This window comes from Lithobates pipiens, unplaced genomic scaffold, assembly GCF_037356315.1.
Source record: "Lithobates pipiens isolate NorthernLeopardFrog02 unplaced genomic scaffold, aLitPip1_a1.2 Scaffold_3, whole genome shotgun sequence".
NCBI classification, from domain to species: Eukaryota; Metazoa; Chordata; class Amphibia; order Anura; family Ranidae; genus Lithobates; species Lithobates pipiens.
In genome coordinates, this window is record NW_027507790.1 from 176,402,913 (window position 1) to 176,430,072 (window position 27,160).

The 27,160-nt window shown below is 46.1% G+C and overlaps 1 protein-coding gene across 4 annotated transcripts in view; it reads right to left on the reverse strand.

Moving 5' to 3' along the window:
* The window catches only part of GCNT4 (glucosaminyl (N-acetyl) transferase 4), a 254,811-nt gene that overhangs the window by 108,942 nt on the left and 118,709 nt on the right, over window positions 1-27,160 (reverse strand). The gene's annotated exons all lie outside the window — the stretch shown is intronic.

Here is a 27,160-nt window from a genome sequence, read left to right on the forward strand (position 1 = left end):
ATCAGCATGATAATGTCTGACAAGTTCTCCGACACAGGAGATAAAAGCAGCTGTAAATTTGTGTGGGGGTGGGAGCTTAGAGATTGATTAGCCGAGAGCTTGTCTATTCACAGCACAACTCTGCAAATTTCTTCCTTCCTCTGCCTATGTGGATGGAGGGAGTGTATGCCTTTCCTCCAATCAGCTCACACACAGTGTATGCCCAGACTCGACTCCCATTGCTGAAACAGGAAGAAAAAATTCTAACATGATGTGTACTTTCTAGAGTATAGAAAGCTGAAGGCAGCAGATATACATGTTAAACTTATGTAGGGAGATTTGTTTCATCCCTGTATATCATCTGAGACTGTTCACTTCACTGGGTATATATGAAGGTTTACATCCACTTTAAGGAGGAAATAAATCTGTACTGGTGGGAAGGGGGGAGTCTGTACTGGTAAGAAGGGAGGGGGTCTGTACTGGTGGGGAGGAAGGAGGTCTGTATTGGGGGATCTGTACTAAAGGGAAGGGAGGCGGTTTGTACTAGAGGATGTCTGTACTGGTGGGGAGGAAAGGGGTCTGTACTTGAAAGAGGAGTCTGTACTGGTGAAGGGAGGAGTTCTGTACTGCAGAGAGTCTCTATATCAGAGGGCGGTCTGTACTGGTGGGGAATGAGGGAGTCAGTACTGTGGGGGGGAGGATCTGTACTAGGGGGGAGGGAGGTGGTCTGTGCAGTGAGTAGGTCTGTACTGAGAAGCAGCTGGAAAGGGGTCTGGGTTGTGGGGATGTTCTGTGTTGATAAGAGGCTGTGAGAGAGGTCTTTGCTGAGGGCAGATTTTGGTTGTATGAGACAAATCTGTACTGGGTGGAGATTTGGGGCTGTGGGGAGATATCCATGCTAGGTCTAGAATCTACTGCAGCAATAATTGCATTTATAAAGCCAAAAAATAAAATTTTCCCTGCAAGCTGACTTTATTTTGCTCAGCAACAGCTGGGGATCCAGTATGTATGAGGAGGCCACAATGTAGTGCACTGGGAATAAGATTAGAGAATTTCTGGATACATTCTGTCGCTTTGACTTTGTATAGAAGTAACAGGTGTGTAAAAATTGGTCTTTGGGTGCCGGTGGTGCCTTTCCACCATAACCCTATAGAGATAATCTTGATGAAAGGAAGAATTGGCCTTGCTATAAAAAATTGTGATGATTTGCATCTGTCAAACGGGGGCAGAAAACGTAGTCTTTGGGTGTTTGTGGCGTCTTCCCACCGTAACCCTATAGAGGTAATCTTGATGAAAGCAAGAATTGGCCTTGCTGTAAAAAATTGCAATGATATGCACCTGTCAAACAGGTGCTTAAAAATTGGTCTTTGGGTGTTATTAGTGCCCATGAAACCTATACTAAAAACATTCTTTCAGATGAAATGATTGAACACCCTCAAAGCTAGGCAGCCTTGAAGTCCTGCAGAGATTCCACATCCCAAAAAGACTTAATCAGTGACATTGGCATCAGGGACTTCATAAGCTGGTAATCAAGGAAGGATTAATTTTTATAAAAGTCAAACGGTCCACGGAGTCTGTCGGCAGACGCGTTCTATGATCAGCAACGAAACCTCCTGGTGCACTGAATACCCATTCTGAAAGCACACTGGATGCAGGGCAGCCCAACAACTCAAAAGCATAGGCAAGTTCTGGCCAGTGGTCTATTTTCATGACCCAGTGGATCGTCAGCTGGAAAGCTCTCCAGCTCTGTTGTGGCCCAGAGGTAATCGTCCACCATGTTATGTAGTTGCTGCCGATGGGATGTGGAAGCTGATAGCCCTGGGTGGCGAGGACTAAAAAAATTCCAAAATCCCTCACTTAGGTGGACACCTTCCCCAACGCTCCTCTTTTGACCAACAGAAGACTCAAAACTACATTTTTCATGACACTGTAACCTACTGGAGTCAGGAAAAATGTTCACTAAAATCCTCTTTAACGTGTCCTCAAGAGCTTTTATCTTCTGCACTCTCTGTGGGGACAGGATGAGTTCTGAGACCTTCCCCTTATAATGGTGGTCAAGGAGGGTTGCCAACCAGTAATCGTCCTTCTCTTTTATGCCATGTTTTCTTGGGTCCTTTCGCAGGCTTTGAAGCATGAGGTTGCCCATGTGCCTCAAATTTGCAGAGGCTTGAGAAGCAGAATCCTCTGTGTCACTCAGAATGACAGCATCTGGAACTTCCTCCGCCCAGCCATGTACTACTCCCAAGGGTCTTGGGGTTGGAAAACCATTGCTTACAGATTTACGCATGTCTTCCTCTTCTTGGAAGCCTATGAAAGTGCCAGAATCCTCCTCCTCATCCTCCTCCCCTCTCTCCTCCTGTGTGTTCTGTGACATAGAAATGATGGTATCTGGATAAAGTGGGCCTTGAGAGAAAAGGCTGCTGCTGCTCTGCCTCCAGTGCCCTGTCCATAATGCCATACAGAGTCTGCTCCAGCAGGAACACAACAAGGATTGTGTCACAGATGCATGCACTGTCACGGCTCACCATCCTTGTGGCTTCCTCAAATGGTGACTATGCATCCTTAATGATCAGCCGTTGGCGTGGGGAAAAAAAGCAGAGGAAGCCTGAGCCTCTCGTTGTGCCGTATTCGCACAGGTCCTTGTTGACGGCCTTCTGCTGCATGTATAGCCCCTGCAGCATTGACAAAATCGAGTTCCACCTCGTGGGCATGTCACAAATCAGGCGGTTTACGGGGCAGGTGGATTTCCCACTGAATTTCAGCCATCCGAGCTCTGGCTGTGTATGGCCACCTGAAATGGCTACAGACTCTTCTGGCCAGCTTTAGCACATCTTGCAACCCTGGGTACATATTTAGCAAACGCTGCACCACCAAAATGAGGACATGTACCAGGCATGGCACATGTGTCAACTTTCCTTGTCTATGGGTGGACAGGAGGTTTGAGACATTATCACACACCACCATTCCTGGCTCCAGCTGGTGTGGTGTGAACCACCTGTCCCTGCAGAACCGCAGAAGATGGGGAAGAGAAATTTGCCGGCTACAATCTGCAGCTGGTGGTGTGCTGCTGGCAGATTTGTTGTTAGGACCTGGGACACCCTGTGCTATACCATCATCCCTGTCAGTGGAGGCTGCTAAGACGTAATGACTTGGTATAGCAGGGGCAGACTGAAGTGGGTAAGGAGGAAGAGGAACAGATTTGTGCCCCTTTTGTTTGGCTTTTAGTTACTATTGCCAACGGGCTGAGTGGTTCTCAAATGGTTGGTGTTTTTGCCAGGGGTCAAGTCCTGGGGAAAAAAGTGTGGGAACTCCCACCCAAGATCCACTCCCCCACCAAAAAAAAAAAAAAAAAATGATACGCTCATATGCACGAACACTTCAAAAGTAGTATTTTTCATCCAATTTTCGTATTGTGTGTATGAAGCTTAACTGTTAGTACATGAAAAAAAACAATCCTCAACATAAATACGGTAATTCTCTGAATAATCAGCATTCATTCAATTGTGCTTCCATGCAAATGTGGACATCATGTTCTGATCTTTATTGGGGAATTTTATTTTGTATATAGAGTTTATGTGGTGAGTTTACACTTTTCATTGAACAGAGTTTGGGCAACACAGAGTTAAATGGAAAGGTCATAAATTAACTGCACATTATCTGGACAGAATGCTTGGGGAGATAGTGATGTGTTCCTGCTTAGGAGATATTTGTTAGCTTGGGGGGCTGCAAACTCTGCAGGGCTCCAACACACACTCGCTGCTATTCCAACCCTTCACATATTTCCACATAAACTTCCCTCCTGGCATTAAACTTTGCCAGGTATTGTGCTCAGCTTACCACCCCAAACTGATGTTCCTCCCTCAGATCCCCTCTGTCCCTGCATGTCCTGTGAGCAGAATAGTTGTGCTCCTCCTCTGGGTTCTCTCATCATATGGCACTGAAGATAGAGGAGAGGGGGATTCAGCAGGACACACAGAACAAGTATGCAGGACACTGGGGATGGGCGGACGAGGAGACAGAAAATCAGGAGGGGCCGGCGGGGAGGAGGGCATCATGAGAGGTCTGACTAAATACAATCTCTTAACAGCAGGGACCTCATCTACCCATCAGCTAGCTGTGATTGACAGGTAGATCGAAGCGGAAGTTGTCATGGGGCCCCTACTGGCAATGCCTGAATGGTCAGGTGTGCGGCACTTACTATTGCGAGCTGTGTTGGCAGCTGCTGGTGTAGCACCTGCCACACAGCTCGCATACTTCAAAGTCTTGCAGGACACGGCTGCTAATGGGAACTGAGTTCATGTTGTGGAAAAAGTACAGGAACTCCGTTCCCATGCATTCCCGCAGGACTTGAGCCCTGGTTTTCGCCAAGTTTGATGTGCCTGAGACACAGTTTGCAGATAGCTACAGTGTGATCTGCTGCAGATGTGCTGAAAAAGGCCCAGACAGCTAAGCTTTGGGGAGTGGGCCGGGAGATAACAGCTGCAGAATGTGATGGAATAGGGTGGCTGCTCTCTACTCTTTCTTAATGTTGGCCTTGTTGGGGTTGTGCCATCTCACTTTCAGTTTCCTCCTCTGCTCCATCTGGCACCCAAGTGGGATCAGTGACCTCATCAACATCATCTCCATCTCCTCAATCTTCATCATTACCACTGGAGACAACTCAGAAATACACTGCAGCTTGGGGAACATGAATGTCAATTTGTCTACCAGTGTTTCTCCCTCTTTCTGGGCTCCTGTTCCTGTCATCCTCAACCTTAGAACCAACATCTGAATCCAGTAATGGCTGGGCATTATCAAGGGGCAAGTGGCTGATGCTGTGGTCAAATAACTCAGCTGACTCCTCAATGGCTGATGTTGAGGCTATGGTAGGAAGAGATGTGGACAAGGAGGCAGGTTTATCCACTCTGGCAACTTCAGGGGACTGCACACTTGTCTCTGCTTGCGTGACAGAGGATGAGAAGGATGAGAAGGTTTAGCAAGCTAGTCCACCACCTCCTCTGCCTGCTGTAGCTGGATAGCATGGGCAAACTCACTAAACAGAGGAAATGATGCCCTGCCTGAGGACTGACCACCACGTCCACCACGTCCACCTTTGCCTGTGGACACATTTGTTGCTGGTCCCCTTATAACGCCAAGGGAACATATTCCTCTCCTTGTTGTCCTCCCAGACATTATTGGGAGCGATGGGACGGTGCTCATAAGCAAATGTAAAGAAGAAATTAAAATCTGTATGTAGATGCACTTTAATTTGAGTACTCACACTACACAGATACACTCCACGGATACACTATAATATACTGCAATATAATCTGCCAAGCGTACAGCCATGCACAAAACTATATGGCGTTAAACCGGCAGTAACACACACAGAAGTAAATGGCGTTAAACTGGCAGTAACGCAATCAAATAGACGGTGTTCAACCATCACTACACTGATGCTATCTGAACTGTCCCTACTATAGCTATACACTAATGTAAAGATTACTGACATGGTCTCACTACACTAAACTGAAACTATATGAGCTGTCCCTACTCTATACTAATGTATGTATGAATGACACGGTCTCACTACACTACAGCGAAACTATCTGAGGCGTCCCTACTCTAGCTGCACACTATGCAAATCTGAATGATGGTCCTCCTCACTACACTTACACAATCCCTAGACTGAGACTAAACTAATATTCTACACTAACAATTGAAGCAAAATAGCATTGTATAGCACACTAACTAACTAATAGCACTAAACAGAACACTGTTCTATCTCCCTCAATGCCAAAATCACACTGAAAATGGCTGCCATTGAAAGAATACTTTTATACTGTGGGGCGGGAACAGGCATGTACTGGCCATTGGGACTACAGGGAGTTTCCCGGTGGGCCGATGGTTCAGTGGGCCAATTTTAGTGACAAAGTAATGTCTACGCAGCTTGCCCTCAACTTCACGCAGTGATGTGAGAAAGATGAGAAAAATACAGAGGAGAATAAGTGAAATAATAAAAGAGGTTAGTGAGGACTCCTTATGTTATGTTAGGCCGCGTACACACGGGCTGATTGTCTGGCCAACTAAGTTTGTCAGACAATCTGACAGACAGTCCGTCCAAACTTTTGAATGAACGGACTTGCCCACACACGGCACTTTTTGAGCGGACTAATACGGCGGACTAAGTCCGCCATACAATCCGCTCTACTTTTGAAATGAACGGACTCGCCCACACAGGCGGAGGAAAGTCCGCTCATTTCGAGCGCGTCTCCAGGCAGGCGGGGCCCGCGAAGGAGACGTCGCTGGCCCCACCGCCTGGTATGGACTTAAAGGGGAACCCCAACGCCGAAAAAAAACGGCGTGGGGGTGCCCCCCAAGTCCACAACAGACCCTTGTCCGAGCACGCTACCCGGCCGGCCAGGAAAGGGGGGCGAGCGAGCGCCCCCCCCCCTCCTGAGCCGTACCAGGCCGCGTGCCCCCAACATGGGGGGTGCCTTGGGGAAGGGGGGCCGCGCGGCCCCCCCACCCCAAAGCACCTTGTCCCCATGTTGATGAGGACAAGGGCCTCTTCCCGACAACCCTGGCCGTTGGTTGTCGGGGTCTGCGGGCAGGGGGCTTATCGGAATCCGGGAGCCCCCTTTAATAAGGGGGCCCCCGGATACCGGCCCCCCCACCCTATGTGAATGAGTATGGGGTACAATGTACCCCTACCCATTCACCTGTAAAATAAAAGTACCAAAAAAAAACACAACACACGAGATAAAATATTTTATTGCACAGCTCCGGGGGTCTTCCGTCTTCGGGGGTCTTCTCGCCGGACTCCTCCGCTATCTTCTTGTAGCTCTTTTGCTAGCGGAGGAGTCCGGCTTTCTTCCTCCCCGCCGCCGGCCTCTTCTCCCGATTTCAGGGGTCTTGTCCCCCTCTTCGGTTCTTCTGCCGGGCCACCGCGCCTTCTTATAGCTCTTTTACAGGCGGTGGGCCGGTCTTCTGTCGCCACACACGGGCGGACTGCCGCTCAAACCAAGTTTGGACGGACAATCTTACGGAAATTCCGTAAGACTTTGTTCGTCAGACTGTCCGCTGAAAAAGTCCGCTGAAGCCCACACACGAGCGGATTGTCCGCTCAAATGTGTTTCGGCGGACTAAGTTGGGCAGACAGTCCGCCCGTGTGTACGCGGCCTTACTTATGTTTTTTTGCACAATTGCGTATAGTTTTATATACTTTTTTTGTGCTTGTTTGCAAAATTAAAGTGGGCTGGTCTGGATGTAGTCCAGGGCCAAATTTTTGTCCCAGTCCAGCCCTGGGCGGGAATGAGCCATGATTGGATAAAGCCATGATGACAGTGTCCAATCATGACTCTGACAGTGCTCTGTGCCCTGATTGACTGAAGCCTTCACTGCTTCAGGCAATCAGGGCTTGCAATGCCCTGTTCAGCTCCACAATGCATTGTGGTCGGTTGGGGGGGCTGAACAAATGGTCGAACTTATGCCCGGGCCGAACCGTTCACCCATCCCTACTGGCCACTGCACACTGTGTGATAACCACACCTGATCCCTGCACTCTGTGCATTGCACACTCCTGACCTCTGCATTCTAAGCACTATGCTCTTCTGTACCATATACTATGTGTGCTTTATGCTTTCCTGTTTCCTTTGCTCTGTATTCTGTGCATTATACATTCCCATGGCATTATGCATTCTTGATCCCTGCATTTGTTGCATTTTGCATTGCTGCCCCCTGCACTCTGCAATACCGACTCATGATGTCTGTATTCTGTGCAATATGCACTCTTTTGAACCCGGCACTTTGTGCATTCCTGCCTCATGTGTGTTTACATTACTGACCTCTGCACAATAAACACTATGTTGTGTATATAATATGTATATATTTCTGACCTCTGCACTCTGTATGCTGGGCTTTAAATGACCTATTCCTGACCACTGCATACTAGATACATTATATACACCATACAGTCTTCTTTAAAGTAGTATTAAAGTGGTTTTAAACCCTTACATACACCCAGAGAAGTGACTGGCTTCAGGTGATACACAGAGATGAAACAAATACTCCATACGTTGTACCTGTTTATCTGCAGTCTTCTCTTCACATCTCTACATACGTTCAAAGCGCTGACTTATAAAACTTGTCTGGGAGTTCAGAAAAAAGTAGGTGGAGAGCTGAAGCTACACCCTGCACAGCTCATTGAGGAGAGCTCTGAATGCTGATTGGAGGGAAGAGACACCCCCCTCCCCTCCACACAGCACAAAGGAACGGAGCTGAGGCTGTTAATCAGCTGGAGTCCCTGACACCAGGGACTCTGTAACCCAACAGAGGGAGAGAAAGCCATGTTTCTCTTCAGACTACCGGGGAGAGTGACCGTGATAGAGGAGGAGATAGGGGACAGGAGTGGTGAGGTGACGGGACTGTGCGGTGGAACTCCACCTAAGAAAGAGAGGGCCACACTGTCTACCAACATCTGAGAGCGAGAGAGAGCCACACTTTTCCCGAGACTGAGGATAAAGGAGCCAGGGACAGTGTCACCCACACGTTCAGCTGAGGGACCCTGCTCAGCAACTCAGCGCCATCTAGCCCAGCAGAGACAACCCACACACCGCTTCAGGGATCACAAGACCCATCCAGGTGTTCTATTGGCCATTGTCCGATCACCCTGCCAGTTCAGCTACCAGCCATTCAGATCGGCCGACAGGAAGTGATCCAGTGCCTTACAACATTGCCAGGAGCCTGAACCACCATTTGGGACTACCGTTGTGTCATCACCCAGAGGATCCATGAGCAGCTGTAATCCCAACATCTTTCTTAGAAGAGTACAGACACTGCATGCAGACACCTATTCCCCTTTCTACTGTCAGAGGTTGATTGTTTGGAGCTGCCACTTTTAGCCATTCTGTTCTTACAAACCACTACCTAATGGGATTTTCTAGAGGATCACTGTCTCACTTTTGATTGATTAAACATATTCTCATTACAAAGGGCCCCAACCTTTGCTAGCAGAAGACACTAGTACCCTTCATCTCAGGACCTGTAATGTTACAGAATTGTGCTTACTGTACCTGTTAACCCATTTCTTCTTTTTGTATTGTTACTTTCAATGGTGTTTGTGACCCAGAAGGAGCTGAGAAGTTGATAGATCTCCTCTCCTCCCTCTCAGCATCTGTCTTGTGGGCATATAGATCATTGTTCTTTTCTAAATTTACAGTTGCTAAGTATTGAAGGTTGTCTTTTGTAATTATGAATTATTTTCGGAAAGGTTTAACAGTGTTCTATATGCTTTAAATTGTGATAATATATTCAATTTGTTTATCACAACAGGTGTGTGTCTGTTTTTGGTGATAATTCACAGCCAGGATAATTTAAGTATTTTACACATGTGTCTTTAAATGTATTTGCAGTAATTTAATTTAACCAGGTGTGCCAGAGGGGCTGAAGTCATTCTTGGGGTTAAGATAGAGATCAGAGAACCCAAATTTACCAAGCGGCTCCTTCGGGGGTGACGCTACAGCATAAATGTAAAAAACGTTGTGAGTTTGGAACCACTTTAACCACTTGCCGACCGCCACACACCGATATACATCGGAACAATGGCAGCAGTGGGCAAATGGGCGTACAGGTACGTCCCATTTAATTTTCAGGCTAGTGGGCGCGCGCATGCCCGTCGTGTGCCCGTGGGTCCCGCAGACTCAATGTCTGCTGGTGTTCCTCGATCGTGTCATGGAGCGGCATAACGGGGAGATGCCTATGTAAACAAGGCAGTTCCTTGTTCTGCCTAGCAACATGACAGAGATCTATTTCTCCATTGAGCAGTGATCTCTGTCATGTTGTAGTGAGCCCAACCCCCCTACAGTTAGAATCACTCCCTAAGACACACTTAAACCCTTGATCGCCCCCTAGTGTTTAACCCCTTCCCTGCCAGTGTCATTTAGACAGTAATCAGTGCATTTTTATAGCACTAATCACTGTATAAATTACAATGGTCCCAAAATAGTGTCAAAAGTGTTCGATGTGTCTGCTGCAATGTTGCAGTCGTCGCCATTACTAATAAAAAATATTATAATAAAAATACCATAAATCTATCCCCTATTTTGTAGACGCTATAACTTTTGCGCAAACCCATCAATATAGGCTTATCGCGATTATTTTTTTACCAAAAATATGTAGAAGAATACATATCAGCTTAAACTGAGGAAGAAATTCGTTTTTTTATATATTTTTATGGCTTTTAAAAAAAAAGAAAGCTCTATTAGTGGGGAAAAAAAGGACGTCAGTTTTGTTTTGGTGTAACGTCGCACGGCTGTGGAATTGTCAGTTAAAACAACGCAGTGCCGAATTGCAAAAAGTGCTCTGGTCAGGAAGGGGGTAAATCCTTCCAGGGCTGAAGTGGTTAAATATGTAATTTCCTGTTCCTGACCACAATATCTAAATAAACCTTCAAATTTATCTTCTACTTGGAGTATCTGAAGGATAAACCACCCAATATGGCAGAAACTTACATCTCTTTCAGATTTTATCCATGAAATATAAATTGTGGTGAGAAAACAACACTTGCCACAGGAAGGATGAAAGGAAATTAATTGATATTGCAGTAAAATCAGGTTGTGATAAATGTTGTACATACCCTTGACTTAGGCCCAGCATTTTTGCTTCTGTTGCAGCCCTAGTTCTGAATGAATAGGAGATCACTATTACTTGCTGACCGCCCAACTGAGAAAATACACTCACCAGCCACTTTATTAGGTACACCTATGTAGCACTACCCCCGAAGGAGCTGCTGGTTAGATTTGGGCTTACCGTTGATCAACTCAGACTCCTCCCACTGATTACTTGGGCTGCGTAACTTCGGGGGCTTTTCGGCAAGGGCACCTCCCATGCTTACGCACCTCAGGCAAAGTCCGAGTAAAGATGGCGCTGATGGCGCAGTTCAAAAACACAACCCTCTGTCCTATGCTTTACCACGTGTACAGTTCTTTGTAGGGGTAGCGGTAATTCCCGGACTACAAGACCCAACATTTAGCACTACCCCCGAGGGAGCTGCTAGTTAGATTTGGGCTTACCGTTACCTTCTGTTCCAACCGCTTCACATCTAGGGGTGTCCCGTGGTAGATGGCCCAGTAACTTGAGAGACCGACAACAGATTCACTTGAATGGATTTTATTTGCAAAAACATAGACAATGAACAATCTCTTAAATTGGGTTCAGAGGGTTTGAAAGGAAGTTCAGATACTCTTAATGTCAAAGTCAAAATGTTGAAGAACTTGCTTACTTTGATTGCATCCAGAGAATAGCCATTCGCAACTGGATGTTCGCTCAAGTTAGACAGTCCCTCTCTCACAAGACCTAGCAGCCAACAAGGTGCTTACTTAGGAACAAGTCTCTGCCACAGACGTTGTTGTAGAACATACAAGATAATGTCTCTGCCACAGACGTTGTTGTAGGACACGTAGGGAAACTAAACTTGAAGAACACTCATAGGATACCTGGATCTTTCAGCCAGCTTGGTGATATCCACGAGACTGGATTCTCTTGGGTACTTCAGCCCTTCCAGACTCTTACTAAGAAACCAACCCAACCTCGTGGTCTTCTTCTGAAGAGTCCTCCCCTGGAATGCTTGAAGTCACTGGGTCTCTCCCAAACCGGAGACGGCACCCAACCACCTCAGAATCCTCCTTTAGTTTCCTTGCCTCTGGCTAGCCAGCCCCGAGACATCAAGATCGGGTTGATCCACCCCCCAGGCCATAGCCTTCCTGGGGGCTGGTCAGGAGGACTAGGACCATGAAGTCAGTACATCATTCTGGACCGGAAACCCCGAACCACGTGACGTCCGCATCTTAAGTACTCTCTCCCAGAAAGCACAGCAAGAATGCCACTCCCACTGTGTGGGCTCCGAGAGAGAGTAATTTAAGCACCTAACCAGACTATAGTTCCATACCTGCCAGAAGAGACAGTGCCCCCTGTGGCCAGGCTGTACATCTCACAGTCCAGTCAGGCCGCGTACACACGGGCAGATTGTCTGCCCAACTAAGTTCGTCAGACAATCCGACAGACAGTCCGTCCAACTTTTGAATGAACGGACTTGACCACACACGATGAACAGACAGTCCGCTGAAAGCTTGCGCGATGATGTGTACAGCACGTACGACGGGACTAGAAATACGACGTCCAATACACTGCAATGCAACCTTCGGCGTGTAAATCCTTTCTGAGCATGCGCCATACTTAGTCCGTCCAACTTGCCTACACACGAGCGGACTGTCCGCTGAAACCAAGTTTGGACGGACAAAATTACGGAAATTCCGAAAGACTTAGTCCGTCAGACTGTCCGCTGAAAAAGTCCGCTGAAGCCCACACACGGGCGGATTGTCCGCTGAAACACGTTTCAGCGGACTAAGTTGGGCAGACAATCCGCCCGTGTACGCGGCCTTAGACTGATACTGAAGTCCAAATTTAAATAATTGTAACCAAACCAAACTGCAGTTTAGGTATATTAACTTTATAAAAACGCATAGTGCGTGCTCATCAGGAGCCGCCACTACACCTAATTGCTTGGTAACACAAATTGCTAATCAGCCAATCACATGGCAGCAACTGACTTTGAATGTAGCATGGTTGTTGGTGCCAGACGGGCTAGTCTGAGTATTTCAAAAACTGCAGATCAACTGGGATTTTCATGCACAACCATCTCTACAGAGAATGGTCCGAAAAAGAGAAAATATCCATTGAGCGGAAGTTGTGTGGGCGAACATGCCTTGTTAATGTCAGAGGAGAATGGACAGACTGGTTCGAGATGATAGAAAGGCAACAGCAACTCTTCAACCAGATGGGCTACAGCAGCAGAAGACCACACTGGGTGCCACTCCTGTCAGATAAGAACAGGAAACTGAGGCTACAATTCCAATGGCCTCCACAGTCACCAGTTCTCAATCCAATGGCGCACCTTTGGGATGTGGATTTACATCCTGGATGTGCAGCCGACAAATCTGAAGCAACTGTGTGATACTATCATGTCACTATCGACCAAAATCTTTGAGGAATGTTTTCAACACCTTGCTGAATCTATTCCACAAAAAATGAAGGCAGTTCTGAATCAAAAGAGGGTCCAACTCGGTACTAGCAAGGTGTACCTAGACGGGAGGGGACATCCCCTCGCCACCATCCGGTGCTTCTCAGGGACCCGGAGAAAGAATCGGCCGCCACCGCATGACGACCATAGAGATTTCCGGGGACCAGATGGTCACTAGTAATATCTATGATCGTCTGAGGCCCAGGCGCGATGTTATGACATCACGTCCGTGCCGCGGATGTAAACAAAGCCGTGATCGTGCCTGGCAGCCTGAAGGAGAGATGTGATGTCTTATTGACCCCACATCTCTTCATAAAGAGGACCTGTCACTAATGATTCCTATTACAAGGGATGTTTACATTCTTTGTAATAGGAATAAAATTGATCCAAAAAAATAAAAAAATGTAAAAGAAAGTGTAAAAATAAAAAAATAAGTAAAACAAAAAATAAAATAAAAAAGTATAATTTAAAGTGCCCCTGTCCCCAGTAGCTCACGCTCAGAAGCGAACACACACATAAGTCCTGCCCACATATGCAAACGCTGTTCAAACCACACATGTGAGCAACAATTCTAGCACTAGACTTCCTTTGTAACTCTAAACATGTAACCTGTTTGGCATCATTCCATGAGTGTGCACAATTTTAAAGTGTGACGTGTTGGGTTTCTATTTACTCGGCGTAACATCATCTTTCACGACCGCTATTTCATTCCCTAGAGTGTCTGCTAAAAATATATATATAATGTTTGGGGGTTAGGAGTAATTTTCTAACAAAAGAATTATGATTTTTACATGTAAGAGAGGCGTGCCAGAATATGCCCGGTAAGGAAGTGGTTAAAAAAAAAAAAACAGACGTTTATTTCCACTTTCAGCCAGAAAGGACCATGGTGGAAACACATGGCTTAAAAATCACATAAAATTGAAAACTGGACAGGAAAAAAACATCAGCATGTACTATAAAAAGACAGAGATACCTGTAAAAAAAAAAGAGAGATAGAGGAGGGTCTGACTGATAGAAATTGAGAAACTAGCTTAGCAAGGCAGCAAAAGCCATTGTTCAGAGCAACAACCACCTTCCTTACCCTAAATCAGTGTTTCTCAACCTCTTTCCAGTCAAGGCACCAGGGGCGGACTGACAATTCATGGGGCCCCCGGGCAATAGGAGATTATGGGGCCCCCAGGCAATCAGAGATTATGGGGCCACACAGTATACACAAACACACACACACAGTATAAAATCACCCAGTATACACATACATGTACACATAGTATACACAGATATGTTTCGATGAGAAGGTACTGGTGAGGTGGGGCAGCTATAATCTCAGAATTTTTAGACCAAAAGGATGTCGGTAAGGGACATTTCAGATGGCAGATGTAAAAAAAAAAACACAGATTTTTACATACTGTCCCTGGTTTTACTGAGGCTGGCAACCCTGATGGGGCCCCCTAGTGGCCCCGGGGCCCGCAGGCAGTGCCCGAGTTGCTGAATGGTCAGTCCGCCCCTGCAAGGCACCCTTTAAAATGATGGACAATGTCAATGCACCCCATTCTAAAATGTAAAAACTAAACTATTAGGCCCACACTGTACTGAGGATGGGCTAAATATAACACTGTGTGTACAGGCACATTGAAAACAATAGGCTACATTTAGATCAGTGAAAAAAAAAAAAACTGAGTGTTTTCAGGCAGCAGTGTGCAAGAGGCCTTAGTTTTACATAATGCAGCAACAGCCATACATGTAAGACACCCAACATTAGAGGTGATTTATCCTTCCAAAGCAAATACACCTTTGCCTATTGGTGCCGACTAGTATTCCAGTGTTTCTCTTCTCCCCTGGTTTCTAGCCCTCACTCAGCTAATGTGACTCAAGTGCTGATGAGAGGGGCAAACAAGGATGCTGTGCAGGGGCACAAAGTCCATCTTATCAACTCATGATGTACTGTTAGAAGTGTAGCAGAGCGTCCCAGAGAGAGCCAGGAAAAGTCCTGTTCGGGGTTTATACCTCTCCCAGGCTCCTCTCATACACGTTCAGAAATCTGTGATCCATGATCCAGTTCGGATCTTGGCCCTCCTCCCCAGGCTAATTTAGGCTCACCTGAGCAGACAGCCTTTGCTCTCTGCCTGGGACATTCACACCAAGTTCGTTTGTAAAGAGAGTAAGGTTGGTAAAACCTCTTATGCGGTTCTTTGTAGAGACTGACAAGCATTAGGCTTGTTCAGCCTAGTAGTGAGGGCCTCCAGATTGTATAGCTAGAGCCGTGACACGGCTAGGTTTTTGTGTTTTCTTACTTTGCCTGTTATTTTGTTTTCTGGAGCACTGTACAACACCTGTGTATGGACTTGTAAATACCACAAATAAACACAGCACTGTTTGTCACTTCTGGAGTTGGGTATCTGTGCCTAAGAAGCTGCTCATCCCAGGGAGCTTTATACCTGCTACCTGTCCCCCAGGTTACATATGGTGGAGAATGCGGGCAGCTGTAGTAAGTTACTACTTAAAAGGCCAGTACCTAGAGTGACTAAACATGGAGGAAATCCTAAAACAATTGATGATATCCAACGCTGCACAACAACAAGCAAACGCTGCACAGCAGAAAACAAACGCTGTACTCAATGCTGCACAACAGCAAGCAAACGCTGCACAGCAGAAAGCTAATGCTATCGCACAAGAGCAAACCAAGGTGCTGTTGCAACAGATTAGGGCTGTACAGGAGCAAACAAATGCTGCACTTTAGCAAGCTAATGCTATCGCACAGGAGCATTCGCAGAGTCTGTTTGAACAGCTAGCCACTGATGCCAAAGTGGATAGGAAAACCTTGATGGAGGTTGTAGAGACGCTAGCAAAACGGTCACCTGCTAAAGTTGATGTTGGAGACAACCCCTCAGCCGTCCATGTGGGTCGCTTTCTCTCTAAGATGACTACAGATGATGATCCAGAGGCCTTTCTGCTAACGTTTGAACGGACCGCTGAGAGGGAGGGTTGGCCTAAGACCCAGTGGGCAGGACTGGTTGCTCCCCTGCTTTCTGGAGAATCGCAGAAGGCCTACTATGATTTGGAATCAGCAGAAGTGGGAGACTATGAAAAGGTCAAATGGGAAATCCTGGCACGACTTGGTGTCACTTTGGCAGTTCGAGCACAGCGGGTCCACAGCTGTTTTTTTTCAAGGGGAGAAGCCCCCAAGATTGCAGATGTTCGACCTAATTCACCTGGTGAGGAAATGGCTACAGCCGGAGTCCCTGTCTGGGCCACAAATAGTGGAGCGTGTGGTCATGGACCGGTTCCTGAGGTCACTACCAATTCCTCTGCAGAAGTAGGTGAGTCAATGAGACCCCAAATCGGCGCACAACCTGGTGGAACTCGTTGAAAGGTACTTTGCTGCAGAAAACCTGGTCACCACCCCTACAACTGCACGGACTTTCCACCCAAAGCCACGGTCTCCCCAGGCAACCGGTAAGACTGTTCCAGGGGAAGTGGGTGGTAAAGATGGCAAGGAAATAGGGGGGAGGAATTTTGTTGCCAGGACTGAAGTTTGGCGTCCCAAACAAGGGAAGCCATTGCCTGTCAGCAAACCAAACTGAGGAAACATCAGGTGTTTTCGTTGCCAAGAACTGGGACATGTTGCAGCAAATTGTCCATTGACAGGTGAACCGATGCAGTGCGATTTTTCCATTAGGAGACAGTCTATGTTTGCAGCTGTTTCATGCGCTGCAACGCCAAATATGGAAAAACCAATGTGTCAAATGACTATTAATGATAAGCCTATTACAGCCTTGCTGGACTCTGGAAGTCTAGTGACTTTGGTTACAGCTGAAATTATTGAACCTGTGAATTGTCATGCTAAAAAAATTGCTGTGACCTGTATTCATGGGGATACCAGGGAGTACCCTATAACCGGTTTAAAACTTAGCTTAGGTACGGTGACCCATCAGGTTGGACTTGTCCCCCACTTGGTGCACGAGGCCATCATTGGTAGAGACTTCCCTAAGTTTTGGGAATTGTGGGATCATCCCGACCCGGTCGCAGTACCTGACTCAGTGGCAGACCCAGAACTCCTGGCCACTACTGACAAAGTGGGTGCAGGGGATTCCACTCAGGGCTCCCCGGGTTTTCCCCTATCGGTTTTGGCAGGAGAACTGAAGGAATCTGAGGAAGTCCCCACAACCAGTAGAGCTGGACAGCCATCTGCTGAATCCGAGCCTACATTGGAGTTTGCTGACCTTAATGTGCACAAGGAAAATTTTGGTACTGAGAAAAGAAAAGACCAGACCCTTACCAGGGCCTGGTAAAATGTAATAGTGATTAATGAGGTACCTGTCGAACCAGGGGACAGGCCCTGTTTTCCTTATTTCAGCAGCAATGAGGATTTACTGTATCGTATATGTAAAAGGAATGATGAAGTGGTTGAACAGTTGGTGGTTCCTAAGCCATACAGACGGTGGTGTTGGAACTTGCCCATGGGCACTTGCTAGGAGGCCATTTAGGGGTTGAAAAAACTACTGAAAGGGTGTTGCGTAGGTTTTACTGGCCCGGGGTACAGAAAGACATTAAGAATTATTGTCAATCCTGTCCTGTGTGTCAGATGTCAGCCCACTACCCCACTTCCGAAGTCCTTTAGTGCCATTACCTATTATTGAAGTGCCCTTTGAGAGGGTTGCCATGGACCTTGTAGGTCCACTCCCCAAGTCTGCCCGGGGTCATCAGCATATCCTAGTAATCATGGATTATGCTACCCGTTACCCTAAAGCGGTTCCTTTACGCACCGCTTCTGCTAAAAACATTGCTAAAGAGCTGTTTATGGTGTTCAGTTGGGTGGGCATCCCTAAAGAAGTCCTTACAGACCAGGGCACCCCATTTATGTCGCGAATAACTAGGGAGCTCTGCAAGTTGTTTAAGGTGACCCAGATGCGATCCTCAGTGTACCATCCTCAAACGGATGGCTTGGTAGAACGCTTCAATAAGACGTTAAAGAGCATGTTAAAAATGGTTGTTGACAAGGATAGGAAAAACTGGGACTTCCTGATACACTACTTGATGTTTGCCATCAGGGAAGTTCCCCAGTCCTCTACGGGGTACTCTCCATTTGAGTTGCTTTATGGGAGACACCCTCAGGGACTTTTAGACATAGCCAAAGAAACTTGGGAGGGGGAGCAGACACCCCATAAAAGTGTAATTGAGCACATCGCTCAAATGCAGGAGAGGATTGCAGCAATTATGTCGATGGTAAAAGAACACTTACTGCAGGCCCAGGCAACCCAACAGAGAATATACAACAGGGGGGCCCAACTCCGGGTTTTCTCACCTGGTGACAGGGTCCTGGTGTTGGTTCCTACTGTTGAAAGCAAGTTCCTGGCTAAGTGGCAGGGTCCCTTTGAAGTAATTGAAAGAGTTGGGGAAGTCAACTACAAGGTGTATCAACCAGGAAAAAGGAAGCCCGAGCAGGTTTACCATGTAAACCTGTTAAAGCCCTGGAAAGATAGACTGGCGTTAACTGCGAGATGCCTCCCAGTAACGCCTAAGGGTACTGAGTCCCCTCTGATCCCTGAGGTCACAATTCCTGATACCTTGTCATGTTCCCAAAAACAGGAAGCTAGAGAGTTCCTGATAAGGAATAGAGAGAAATTTTCAGTTACCTGGCATGACTTCTGCAGTTCAGCATGATATTGTTACTGAACCTGGGGTACGTGTCAAGCTCAAACCGTACAGAATTCCTGAGGCGAGGAGAAAAGACATCAGCAATGAAGTTAAAAGAATGTTGGAGCTGGATGTTATAGAGGAATCCAATAGTGACTGGTCTAGCCCCATCGTGGTAGTCCCAAAACCGGATGGCACTTGGAGGTTCTGTAATTACTTCAGGAAGCTTAATGCAGTGACAAAGTTAGACACATACCCAATGCCCAGAGTAGACGAACTTGTAGACCGACTTGGCAAAGCTCGCTATATTACCACTTTGGACTTGACTAAAGGGTATTGGCAAATACCCCTGACTGATAGCGCCAAAGAGAAGACTGCATTTCCTTTCAATATAAAAAAATGCCTTTTGGGTTGCAAAATGCCCCCGCGACATTTCACAGGGCCATGGACAGGACCCTAAGACCCCACCAACGATATGCAGCAGCCTATTTAGATGACATAGTGGTATATAGCGCTAACTGAGAGTCTAATTTTCCTCGTGTTCAGGCTGTCCTGGATTCCCTCTTCAAAGACGGTTTTACGGCAAATCCAAAAAAATGTGCCATTGGTCTAGAGGAAGCCAACTATTTGGGCTACACTATTGGCCGTGGTGTCATAAAACCTCAAGTGAGTAAAATAGAAGCCATCTAGGAGTGGCCACGCCCTGCAAACAAGAAGCAGGTCAGGGCCTTTCTTGGCATTGCGGGGTATTATAGAAGATTTATTCCAAATTTTGCAACTATAGCTGCCCTTTGACAGACCTGACGAAAGGTAAAGGCTCTGTAATGGTGAAATGGTCCTCAGTAGCAGAGGAGTCTTTCCAAGTCCTGAAGAAGGCTCTTTGTGCACAGCCAGTACTGTACTCCCCCGATTTCTCCAAAGAGTTTTTGGTTCAGACGGATGCGTCTGATGTTGGTATCGGGGCAGTACTATCGCAGGTACACAATGGGGAAGAACACCCTGTGGTGTACCTAAGCAGAAAGCTCATTGACCATGAAAAAAAGTATGCAGTCATTGAAAAGGAATGTTTAGCCATAAAGTGGGCCGTGGATGCACTTAGATACTAAATGTTAGGGCGCCAGTTTGAGTTAGTAACTGACGATGAGCCCCTGAAATGGATGGCCCAAAAGAAGGAGACTAATAGACGGGTGAACCGGTGGTTTTTGGCTCTACAGGATTACTCCTTCACCGTAAAACACAGGCCAGGTGTTAAGATGGGGAATGTAGATGCCCTGTCCCGTGTTCACTCCTGTTGGGCCACAGGTGTTCCAACCCTGGGGTTGAAACAAGGGGGGGGGGTATGTAGCAGAGCGTCCCAGAGAGAGCCAGGAAAAGTCCTGTTCGGGGTTTATACCTCTCCCAGGCTCCTCTCATACACGTTCAGAAATCTGTGATCCATGATCCAGTTCGGATCTTGGCCTTCCTCCCCAGGCTAATTTAGGCTCACCTGAGCAGACAGCCTTTGCTCTCTGCCTGGGACATTCACACCAAGTTCATTTGTAAAGAGAGTAAGGTTGGTAAAACCTCTTAAGTGGTTCTTTGTAGAAACTGACAAGCGTTAGGCTTGTTCAGCTTGGTAGTGAGGGCCTCCAGATTGTATAGCTAGAGCCGTGACACGGCTAGGTTTTTGTGTTTTGTTACTTTGCCTGTTATTTTGTTTTCTGGAGCACTGTACAACACCTGTGTATGGACTTGTAAATACCACAAATAAACACAGCACTGTTTGTCACTTCTGGAGTTGGGTATCTGTGCCTAAGAAGCTGCTCATCCCAGGGAGCTTTATACCTGCTACCTGTCCCCCAGGTTACAGAAGGTTATAATGGTGCACACTGAAAACCTGTGGCATCGTGTAACCAAAAGATAGGCTTGACCCACCCACTGGCTAGTATACAATTTTTGGGCAAATTTTAGGCACTTTGCCAAGGCACCCTAAAGAAGCCTGAAAGCACCCTGGCGGAAAAAGGCTCAGGGGTCTCCAAACTTTCTAAACAAAGGGCCAGTTTACTGTCCTTCAGACTTTAGGGGGGGGGGGGGGAACTGTGGACATGGGGAGTAGAAAGGGTGCAGACATCAGTGGGAATAAACAATGCCCCATCTTAAAAGAGAAGTAAAATTAGTTTTTTTTTTCTTTTCAGTTTCATATGTACCTAGGTGGATGCAGCATGGGTCTGATGCTGCATCTGTCCCCCGGCACCTCTGCACTGAGAACCGAGCGATCAAACACCGCCGATGGCTCAGTTCTCACATTTGCCCGGGCAGAGAACTGCTGACCATCAATCAGCAGCTATCCACTCTGTTCCTCCTCGCTCATTGGAGCGCTGAGCTGTGGAGGGGTGGGGAGCGGCCATCTCAGGCTCTTAGCGGTTTGTTGAGAGGCTGAGACAGCCATCAATCCAGGCTCCTGCATATACTCCCATTGTTGGGATCATGAGGTACCTGGACTGATATCTGTGACGTCAGCAGAGAACAGACTTCAGTCTGCTCTCTGCTGAAAATGGGTCACAGAAGTGCAAAACAAATTGCACTCCTGTGACCCATAGGAGAAGCCCAGCCAAATGAGCTATGGCTGGATTTCTCCTTTAACTAGTTGCTGACTGCCAGCTGTCAAATGACGGCCAGGCGGCGAACCTATTGTGGCGGGAGGCCGTCATATGACAGCCTCCCGTTTAAACAGGGAATGCGCGCGATCGTGCGCGCGTATCCCTGTTTCTTCTGTGGCGGCCTGTCACGGAGACACCGCTCACCCCCGAAGGGGGTGAACAGCCATTAGTTATGGCTGTTTACCACGTGATCGGCCGTGATGAAGTCACGGCCAATCACAGATGGTCACACCCCGACTGTGCACGGCGCATGCGCGCGATCGTGAGCGTGCTGCGCGTGCACGTCAGTGGCAGCGTGTTCCCCGGGAACACTGCTCGTCACAGACGCTGGTAAACAGCCATTGGCCGGCTGTTTACCCACGTGATTGGCTGTGATCCTTTCACATCCGATCACTAAAATGTAAACAAACCGCGGTAACGAGATGTTACCGGGTTCTCCTCCTCACACACCAATCGTGTGTGAGGAGAAGATAGCGGTAACATCTCGTTACCGCCTACAGTACACATCAAGCACACTGATTGCCCCCCCCAATAAAGAGGACCTGTCACCACCCCTCATAGTACCTGTCAATCACAGTCCATCAGAGTACCTGTCACAGTCCATCAGAGTACCTGTCACAGTCCATCAGAGTATTTGAGTACCTGTCACAGCCCATCAGAGTACCCGAGTACCTGTCACAGTTCATCTGAGTACCCGAGTACCTGTCCCAGCCCATCTGAGTACCCGAGTACCTGTCACAGTTCATCTGAGTACCCGAGTACCTGTCACAGTTCATCTGAGTACCCGAGTACCTGTCCCAGCCCATCTGAGTACCCAAGTACCTGTCACAGTTCATCTGAGTACCTGAGTACCTGTCCCAGCCCATCAGAGTACCCGAGTACCTGTCACGGCACATCAGAGTACCCGAGTACCTGTCACGGCCCATCAGAGTACCCGAGTACCTGTCATGGCCCATCAGAGTACCCAAGTACCTGTCATGGCCCATCAGAGTACCCGAGTACCTGTCACGGCCCATCAGAGTAGCCGAGTAACTGTCACGGTCCATCAGGGTACCCGAGTACCTGTCACAGTCCATTAGAGTACCTGTCAGAGTCCATCAGGGTACCCGAGTACCTGTCATAGTCCATCATGGTACCCGAGTACCTGTCACAGCCCATCAAAGTACCCGAGTAGCTGTCACAGCCCATCAAAGTACCCGAGTACCTGTCACAGCCCATCAAAGTACCCGAGTACCTGTCACAGCCCATCTGAGTACCCGAGTACCTGTCACAGCCCATCTGAGTACCCGAGTACCTGTCACAGCCCAACTGAGTACCCAAGTACCTGTCCCAGTCCATCTGAGTACCCGAGTACCTGTCCCAGTCCATCTGAGTACCCGAGTACCTGTCCCAGTCCATCTGAGTACCCGAGTACCTGTCACAGCCCATCTGAGTACCCGAGTACCTGTCACAGCCCATCTGAGTACCCAAGTACCTGTCCCAGTCCATCTGAGTACCCGAGTACCTGTCCCAGTCCATCTGAGTACCCGAGTACCTGTCACAGTTCATCTGAGTACCTGAGTACCTGTCACAGTCCATATGAGTACCTGTCACCGCCCTTCAGAGTTCCCAAATACCAGTCACCAGGCCATCAGAGTACCCGAGTACCTGTCACCAGGCCATCAGAGTACCAGAGTACCTATCTCCAGCCCATCAGAGTACCCGAGTACCTATTTGCAGCCCATGTCTCATAGAATATACGTTGGGGTGTTTGCTTTCCAAAATGGGGTCATTTTGTGGGTAATTTCACTGTCCTGGTGCTCCAGGACCTTCAAAAATGTGATAGGAATGAAATGAGATGTGTCATTTATGCTCCTAGAATGCCTGAACGTACTACTTCAATGTTGGTGCTCTGTATGTGGCCAGGCTGTGTAAAAGTCCTACACATGTGGTATCGCCATACTCGGGAAGAGTAGCAGAATGTATATTAGGGTGTAATTTTTGCTATACACATGCTATGTGTTAGAAATATCTTATAAATTGACGATTTTGTGTAAAAAAAAATGCGTTTTAATTTTTTTCCACATATTCCAAAAACTTCTGGAAAAAAATTAACCATTCAAAAGACTCATTATGCCTCACAGATTATACGTTGGGGTGTTTGCTTGCCAAAATGGGGTCATTTTATGGGAAATTCCATTTTCCTGGTACTCCAGGGCCTTCAAAATGTAATAGGTGGTTGTGAAATGAGATGCATCATTTTTGCTCGTAGAACGTCTGAAGGTACTACATCAATGTTGGTGCTCTGTATGTGGCCAAGCTGTGTAAAAATCTCACACATGTGGTATCGTCGTACTCGGGAAGAGTAGCAGAATGTATTTTGGGGTGTAATTTGTTGTATTCATATGCTGTGTGTGAGAAATAACCTGATAATATGACAATTTTGTAAAAAAAAAATAATAATAAAAAAAAATCTTCATTTTGCAAAGAATTGTGGGAAAAAAGGACAACTTAAAAAAACTCACCATGCTACTTACTTAATACCTTGGAATGTCTACTTTGTAAAAAGGGGTCATTTGGGGGGTATTTGTACTTTCCTGACTTGTTAGTGTCTCAAGAAATGAGGTACACCTGATGTACTGAAGGCCTGATCAGAAGTAATCAATTTTCAGTGATTGGCACCATAGTTTGTAGACTCTATAACTTTCACAAAGACCAAATAATATATACTAATGTGGGTTATTTTTACCAAAGATAGGTAGCAGTATAAATTTTGGCCAAAATTTATGAAGAAAAATTACTAATTAGCAAAAATGTATGACAGAAACAACGAAAAAGGCATTTTTTTCACAAAATTTACGTTTTATTTTATTGATAGCACAAAAAATAAAAAACCCACTAGTGATTAAATACCACTAAAAGAAAGCTCTATTTGTGTGGAAAAAAGGACGCAAGTTTCATATGGATATAGTGTTGGATGACTGAGTAATTGTCATTCAAACTGTGAGAGCGCTGAAAGCTGAAAATTGGTCTGGTCAGGAAGGGGGTGTAAGTGCACTGTATTGAGGTGGTTAAGTGTCAGTGAGAGGAATAGCACCCCAATGTTGGTGTCATTGGGAGGAATTGTGCCCCATATTTGGTGTCATTGGGGGGGAATTATATCCCCTCATTGATGTCAGTGGGGGTGGGATTATGTCCCATTGTTGGTATCAATGGATGAATATAGTGCCCCAAGGGCCAGGTAAAAGCAAGCAAAGGGTCACATCCGGCCCTCGGGCCACTGTTTGGAGACCCCTGCTCTAGATGATCGGTCTTTGAACATTTGAAGAATATAAAAACAGAAGAATTTATAAGAATGTCATCTTGTAGCAAAGCAGAACACACAGAGTAAAATTTATGGACTGACTATAACAGCCGAAAGGCCTTAAAGAAAAGACCGTTTTAAATAATATCTCCACACATGGAGTAGAACAAATAGAATTAGTAACAGCAATTAAGTCACAAAGCATCTGAAAAGGCACGGGAGGGCAATTATCAATTGTCTATAGCTGATTCTTAAGACTTTTCTTAAACTGTTTGATGACAAAATATAACAAACACACGTGGGCAGCATGCCATCTTCCACAGAAGGAAACACCTGCATGCAATTTGAATAAATGAGCATAGAAAAACCTTGATATGGCAATTTACAAAACAAACATGATACTCAGGGGAATCAAGTAACCACTTCAATACCGAACACTTTCACCCCCTTCCTGCTCAGGCCAATTTTCAGCGTTCAGCACTGTTGCAATTTGTATGACAATTGTGCTGTCATGCAACACTGTACCCAAATGCATATTTTTTTCTTTTTTTTTCATAGCGCTGCATAGAGACTTTTATAGTCACATCAAATATTGATTTGATTTAGATTTTTCTTCTGTTCACTCAATTCAGTTTTTTTAATAAATTGATAAAAATAAACAATTCAAATATATAATTTTGAAAGCATTCTTACTTTATAGTATTTCTTCACACTTGCCTAAAACTTTTGCGCAGTACTGTAATTCCCAACTTTTTGGTAAAACATAAAAGATGATGTTACAATGAATAAATAGATACCTAACAGATGACGCTTTAAAATTGTGTATGTCCATGGAATGGTGCCAAATTATGCCTTTTCCACTGCCTGTAAAAGTGATCCAGTGGCTATATAGCCACTAGGATCACTTTTACTTAAAAGAGAATCGCCAGTTAAAAAAAGACATACCAGGATCATGAATGTAGCTGCAGTCATGATCCTGGTATAACCACCTCTGCCCGCTGCCATTTATAAATGGATGGGAAGTGGTTAAACAAACATACAAAAATAACAATTTAAAATTTGTTGTGATAAAGGCCAACCAGCGAGAGAAAATCCTTCCAATGGGCATGATGTGCAAATCCCAGTAGCTCAAGCAAGAATTGCATTTCATTCATGGTGGCCTTTTCTTTCTTAAAGGGATTGTAAAGTAAAACATTTTTTAAATAACAAACATGTTATACTTACCTCTACTGTGCAGCTCGTTTTGCACAGAGTGGCCCCAAACCTGCTCTTTTGGGGTCCCTCGGCGGCTGTCTCTGCTTCTTCCCAGGTACCTGCGGGCACGCGCTCGTGATACAGCATTAAGGCCGCGTACACACGCGGGGACTGTTCACCCAACTTTGTCCGCTGAACAGTGTTTCGGCGGACAGTCCGCCCGTGTGTGGGCTTTCAGCGGACAGTTTCAGCGAACAGTCTGCTGAACAAAGTTTTTCGGAAATTCCGAAAAACTGTCCGCTGAAACTTGGTTTCAGCGAACAGTCCCCTCGTGTGTAGGCTTGTTCGTCAAACTAAGTTCCGCGCATGCTCAGAAAGGATTTACACGCCGAAAGTTGTAATCCAGTGTATAGGACGTCGTATTTTCCGTCCCGTCGTACGTGCCGTTCACGTCATCGCGCACGGTTTCAGCAAACTGTTCGTTCGTCGTGTGTGGGCAAGTCCGTCCATGCTAATTTTGAGCGGACTGTTCGCTGAAACTGTTTGATGGACAAAGTTGAGCGAACAGTCCCCGCGTGTGTACGCGGCCTAAGGTGAAAAAACATTTACCTTTACAACCCCTTTAAGCATCAGGGACAAAGAAACTTTTATTTGATAACTTTGGATTGTGGCAGCCAAAATTGCATTATGACTGTGTCAATTTAGATTCCTAGAAATAGAAGAGATGTACAAAGAAAGACTGTTTTTTTTCTGCAGCCATTGGCACACCAATGGGAGCCATTAGCTATTACAAAATTCTTAGCAGATCATTACTGAATCCTTACGCCCAACAAATAGTAAATTATCCATATAGTGAATGATGACACCTTCAGGCTACTTACAGTATGTTTAACCATTTATTCCAAAAACCATGAATATTTAAAATATAAGTATGACAATGACCACCTGATAGGTAGACATCTATCAAAATAAAATCCACCTTCAAACTGCATATCAAACAAGTTAAATAATCTAGGCCAAATAGGCAAACATCTAAAAGCAGATTTTATATCACTCCTAGCAAGTAAAAATATATAATTACAGTGAAAAGGCTTGAAAGGTAGAATAGGACACGCAAGCAAGGCTGTCATCAATTTGGTTACGGAAGAACTTGGAAATGAAATGAAAGATAATAAATAAGGCTATAGTCATTGGGTTCTCTTTTGGGGACATCCCTGGTGGTGACAAATGGGAATCAACAAAACTATGGTAAGAAAAAGATCCTTACCTTGCTGATCTCCTCCTTTATTTTTTAAACAATGTACCGTGCATCCCATGTACAAAAGTATTTACAACCTTTGCTCAATACTTTGTTGAAGCACTTTTGCCACCAAT